The sequence below is a fragment of the Phacochoerus africanus genome, chromosome 8 (genome assembly GCF_016906955.1).
Source record: "Phacochoerus africanus isolate WHEZ1 chromosome 8, ROS_Pafr_v1, whole genome shotgun sequence".
NCBI classification, from domain to species: Eukaryota; Metazoa; Chordata; class Mammalia; order Artiodactyla; family Suidae; genus Phacochoerus; species Phacochoerus africanus.
Genome location: NC_062551.1, coordinates 137,586,817 through 137,593,480, shown reverse-complemented (window position 1 = coordinate 137,593,480; position 6,664 = coordinate 137,586,817).

Here is a 6,664-nt window from a genome sequence, read left to right as displayed (position 1 = left end):
TTTGCCAAGTTGTCTCTTTTGAACTAGCTAATAAAATTAATGTGAAAGAAGGGGCAGAGCACTCTTCAGAATGACACGTTGGGGTGTCCCAAGTCAGAAATAAGTGTGGGTCATAAGAATATATTTCTGAGGGTTGAAAAAGGAGAACTAGAAATATTTGGAGTTTGTGATCAACGTTTCTAGAGCAGAGACTCTTTACTTTTTCTTCCTAGTGAACCCTCTTTAGGGATTGTGATTCTGAGAGCTGAAATCTAAACCTCAGGACTTTATCCTATGTAGCAGTGGACACTTGTCTCGGAATCACAAAAGTAAGTAGTGCCACCCTCATTAATTTTCAAATTTAAAGAATTTAATCAGTACTCATTTCTTGTCTTTTACGTACCTATCAGGAAAAAAAAAAAAAAAGGTAGTGAGAAAAAAATTCTTAAGAATCTTAAGTTTGAGTCTTTGTTTAACTGCGCAGATTCACATCTGGATGAGGACTGAAAGTAATAGTGGAGTATTTGTAATTCTATTCTAGTAATCATAAATGCAACCAGAAAGCTATTACATGGATGTCAGTAACTTACTATCTGCCTCAAGCCAGAAGAAGCAAACCTAAGTTTCACTATGGGAGAAAGGAAGAAAAAAGTTTTGTTTTACTTACTTTTTTTTTTTAAACTTGCTGCTCCAGTTAGAATTCTTTTGGCTAAAAATGAAGAACATAGCCAATAGTCACTCGATCTGATGTTGTGAAATTGATGCTAACTAATCTCCTTGGGTTTTTGTCTACCTGTCCAAAGCACGAAGTGGTGAGGTCAGCTTTACCTTTACCAGATGTGGAGGAAAACTCTTGTAGTCTAGCCAACATCGACACTGTTAGCAACTTATAGTATTTCCCAGCTGCATATGGTTGGCTCCGTTTAGCTGGGGAGGTGCTTGATTGTATTTCTTCTCCTCTCTTGTCTCTCCTGTGCTCACCATCTTCTCCCTGTTTCAGAAAAATTTACAAACCACATAGCTACCCTTTTTAGTTCCAAAGGCGAGTGACCAAAGCTGAAGTAAAACGTCCATAACAGAAAGGTTCAAAGCAGTCATAAGACTTAATATATCCTGCATATAAAGTTGTTAATAATGAGATGAATAAGAAAGTACTAAAAATCTGTATGTGATACCAACATGGGGCTATGTTTTCGCTTCTGTCAGTGAAACTCAGAGGTTCTAATTTTATAACTTAGAATAGGGAAGAATTGAAGTATTTCCATATCAGTAATTCTCAGTGTAAGCATGCCAGCACAGTACTTATTTGCTTGAAATTGGGGGTGACCAAACAACTTCTGTGAGGATTGGTTGAAGACTTTTTATTATTGGATTAGCAAAGACCTGGGTAACAAGTAAGTTATCTCTTAGGCATTCAGAGATTCATGAACTGTAAGAGGGTTGAGACAACTTTTTTGCTCTGCAAATCAATTGAGTCACCAATTCAGACATTAAAACTGAAGTCTCACTAAGTCAATATCCTTAAAGGAATTCTTGTTAGTAAGACAAGGTAGCTTTAACATGTACTAGTAATTATACATTATGCAAATGTCATTCTTAAAATTCCTCATGACTTGCTTTAAATTATAAGTACATCTGTCTAGAGTATATTGTTAGAATTGTAGTTCATGGTTTTAAAAATTGTTACAAGCATTTGAAAACTTATAGCTGTACTATTTCTTGACTTGGTAAACTATATAATTACACTAGTAGCATTATAAGACTAAGTGGGATCTTGGGACTGTGTTATGGCATGGAGGACTTGACTTTACCTGTTAGTAAAAGAAATTATTCTATTATTTAAAGCAGGAAGTCATTTGAATTGAAATATACTAAGTACCAAAAATATATTAGCCCAGGAAAAATTCTTAGTGACCTCCACCCCAGGAGATAAAGAAACTGAAATTAGCACTATTTGATTTTGCTCTTTTGAAATACAACCAAATTTTTTGAGAAGAAATGGATCTAAATTCAAAACAAGTACACTAGATAATGTCTGATAACTATTTGCTTAGATTCAATCACACAGTAAAAACCATTTTATAGCCTCTTTTTTCCCTTTAATATAATAATCATCTTTCCAAGTGAAATACTCATCTACAATATCATTTTATTTGATAATTTGGATAAAATATTGCTTGGATAAAACATTTTATTAGATATGTAGATTGTTTCTAATTTTTCATTGGAATGAATATAATCTAACATCGTGAGTGAGCATTTCAGTATGTCCTGAGAGCCTTAGATGTATTTTGTTTAATGTTCACAGCCGCTTCATGAAACAGCTTCTATTATTATTACCCTTATTTTATAGACATGGAAATTTAAAAAGGAGTATGTCCAGTATCTCAGCGAGAAGTAACAAAGCCAGGATTTTAATCTAGCAGCTCAGTGACTCCAGATACCATACTCTTAACTTCTACACTTTAAGCATTTACTATTCTAGGTAACACAGATGAGCATCTTCATAGCCAGATTTTTATCCTCATCCTTATTTCCCAAGTATGAATTCATAGAAGTGCAGTAGATATGCATGGAGAGTTTTAAGACTCTTGAAAATGCATCCATTGTTCCCAGGGTGCTACACTAATTTACATCTCCACCAGCATTGTTGGAGGTGTCTCCCAGAGGACTTGTCTATCTTGACCATCAGTGGAATTAATATCAATGGTTTTTCCGATATGATAGTCAAAAATATAATTTTTAAAGCCTTATTACTTGATAAGAAATTGTAGTTTACGTTTCAGAGATCTAGTTTCTTGTAAAAGAGTTAAACAGAAGCACCACTTTTATGACCTTTTTTCCTTCAGTTGTTCTGCTTATATGGCCAAGTGAACATTCTTTAGGATTTGTTCAGCCAAGGTATCATTCACTGGATATCAAATATTTTACTTTAGCACCTGAAACTCTTTATAACAGCAGATTTATTAGCTTTGTTGATAACTTTATTGGTATCTTCATTGTCAAGGCCCTTCATGCTTTTCAAACACGTTTCTATATGTCATCATGTTCCCATTCAGCAGATGGGGGAATTAAAATTGAAGGAACTTTGGTTAACATGATTAGGCCTTTGGTTTTAGTATGCAAGAGTTCTCCGGTGCATTGGATTATTTTTATATAGAGCTCTCAGGAGAATAAATGTGTAAGTGGTTCCCAATCACTTGAGTTTCATAAGCAACCACAAAGAAGATAGACTTTCATAGGCTTAGAGGGTGTGAAGACCCTTGCAGAAAATGCCCTTCTCCCTTTGTAATTGTGTCAGCAGTACTTACTAAGGGTCTACCAAGAATCTCTACTTGGTGGGGGCTGAGAGCACAGTTTAGAGGTGGACCGTGTGTGTGTGTGTGTGTGTGTAGGGGATATCACAGGACGAAAGAAGGGAGGGAGGATAAGAGATGGTTTGAAAAAGAATGGATATCTGTATAACTGATCCACTTTGCTGTATACCTGAAACTAACAACAACTATACTCCAATAACATTAAAAAAGAAAGAAAGAAATATGGGATAGTGAGTCCTGGGAAGGACTTGCTTTCCTATTGCATTCACGGTGTAATGTGGTAAATACTCTGTTGATTGAATGAGGTTAGTGGGAAAATAACTAGAATAATACTCATGCTTGAACATCCTAGGATAACTTCAAATCCCCAAAGAACTCTTCTTAAATTCTCAAAATAATCTTCTTTCAGCAAATATCTTTTATATTCCTTTTGCATTTTATATTCCCTTTTATACTGCTTAGCATGTATAAAACACCTGGTTTTAGTTCTAACACCAAAGAACTGTGTAACTAGGACACTTAGCCTCCCTAGATACCGGTTTCTTTGACAGTAAAAGGAAGATTTTTATGAGGCTAACGTGAGACGATAAATGGAGAAGATACGGTAAAAACATGATCAATTAATTTAGTGGGGTGGGGCTAGTGTCAGGAGATCAGGCAAACAAGGCTGAGCTGTTAGAGCACCAGAAGTCTGGCAAGCACTGCCCTACCCCAGGCAACCCCAGGAGGACAGTGCTCTATCCATTCCTTTAAATAAAATCAGAGGTGGAGCATCTGTACCGGTAATGAGTTCCATGTTCTCAAATGAAGTTTTCCTCTATCTCAACCTCAGCACAAATGGAAAATGTCTGTTTGCCGTCCACATAAACTTCCCTTCTTCATCTTAAAGAGTTTTTCAGGCAGGTAGAGATGTCACCTTCTGTGATTTCGGTATAGAAAATCTTTATGTAATTTATCTTCAAGAGGTGATATATTTGCAAAAATATTTTTTAAACCTAAAGGAATGATGATGCTGTATTTGAAAATGGAAATCATTGTTACAAATTCAATTTCAAAATATTTATTTCCTGGAATGAGGGTGAAATCTCTAGAGAACCAGCACTAGTTATTAGCTCATTTCTTTGAGATGCACTGAAATGAGTGTTCTACTTTGCCAACACGGTTCTGAACCAAAAAATTTCGTCTTTAGTTGAAACTCCTCCAAGTGAGACCATGTGCAATTCTTAGTTCATCATTTATCTTTCAGAACATAGCTTGGTGCCTTTTATGACAATGATTAAAATACATCTCAGGAGTCTCTCTGGGCAAAGCTGGCTTCCCTGATGCCTAAGCAGAGCTTGGCACTTGTTAGAGATTAGTAATGGAAGGGAGGTGAGAGAGGAATCAGGAAAATTCTGACAAAGACATAGATCCCACCTTCCGATGGACTAGCATTCCTGTTCAGATGGAAGGGAAAAGACTGTGGTGTAAGTGGAGGCAGCCTGAGTCTGCCAGGAATTCATTAGTTCTCAGGAGCGTCCTTAGCTCACATAGAGCTGGGGACAAGGTGCCAGGCAGCAAAGCGGGCAGAGTTAACGTGGTGCTGAGTTGGCTTAGCTTTGGTGAGTCAAAAGAGAAGTTGTTACCTTTGTGTGTCATTCGTCTGCTGGAATTCTACCCTGAGAGCAGACTTCTGGCCTCAGTGAAGCATGAGTTTTTTCTGATCTGTCACAAGCATGTATGGAAACTGCATGGTGGTACCCAGGGCTACAGAAGCCACATAATGGACAAAACCAAGACAAGGAGAAGCATTGCAAAGACCTTGAAGTCATATAGCTTGAAGTCCTGGTTTTGCCATACCCTTCTGGTGTGACTGTTGTAAATTATTGAGCTATTCTATGCCTTAGCTTTCTGACACACAAAACAAAATAATAATAGCACCATTTCCAAATGGTTATTGTGAAGATTCAATAAGACAGTACCTCTAAAGTATTTAGTGAGGTGTCTGCTGCATAGTAAAGCCTGAATATTATCTATTAAATATTATTTTGGGGTAAAATCTTATCAATAGAGGGGAAAAAATGCCACCAGCCTTTACATTAGTCTTCCCTCTCCCTTCTCTATTTCTTTTTGTAGCTACTGTTCATTTTGCAAGACCCACCTCAGGCAGCATCTCCTCCAGGAAGCCTTCCCTGGTTGTTCCCCATCCCCCTATGGGTCATCTGCCATGTTTGTGTTCCTATTATTTCCTCAAAAAAAGTTATCCCCGTACTTCACATATTTTATTATAATTATTCTTTCTCAAGTAGCAGAGGACACTGAGGTCACTCACAGAGGAAACTCTTTATCAAGGCTCACTGCATGATGCCGGCTGAAGGGGTGGCCTTCCTCTGCTGCCACCTCAGCCTGACCTGCACCAGGGCGCATGGAAGGTCTCTGACTTGGATGGACCTGTTTCTTGTTCTCTTTAGCTAAACAGAACAGACAGTTGGGCCATTATCGAGTAATTCAGGCAAGAGAAGCAGCCAAAGCACATGTTTTCATCGGAGTTACCCAAATTGGCTGACTCCCCAGCCTGTAGTTACTGAGTAATTGCTCAATCTTCCACTTGGCTTTTGCTGTGTAAATGTGGCCACAGTCTCTTCACTTAGGTAAAGTGGCTCCTCCCATCCTCTATCTAGTAGAGCTTAAAACATAAAATTTACCTCTTGCCATGCCCATGCTAGCCATTCCAGTCATCAGCTGACCTTGCTCTAGCAGTCTTTACAGTGAGCTAAAATGTTCGGCTAGGGGGTTGGTAATTTTTTTTTAATCTGTGTTCTGGATAATCAACTCTTTTTTTTTTTTGATATGAGAGAAGAGGCCATGGACATACAGGATACACACACTTACACACACACAACTCCATTGTAAGTTTTACACGCTAGAAGCCATCTATATTTTGGCCATAGGTTTAGGAAATTCCTTTCTTAAGAATCTGTGGCATGTCTCACTGCAATTAGGGAAAGATTACAGGGTTTGGGGTCAGGCAGAGCCTTGTTCCAACCCCAGTCTAGTCCAGCCATACTACCTATGTGACCTTAGGCATGTCACTTAACAGTTCATCACATGCTATTTTTTACCCTTGAAATGTCTCTAGAATCCACTGACTTCGTATTTATCTTTAACCACTCACTTCTAGTTTATGCCACTATCTCTCATCAGAGCTGTTAAAACATATACACAACTAGGTTTTCTGTGGTTTGGTATCATCAGGTGGCCACCTCCACCCCCTTACTTTTTGACCTTGTTTCCTACCCTTACCCTGCTTGCTCACTTCCAGTCACACTGGCCTCCTGGGCCACAGGTAAGTGGACAGGATAATATTGTGCTTAGGGATTTGGAATAAG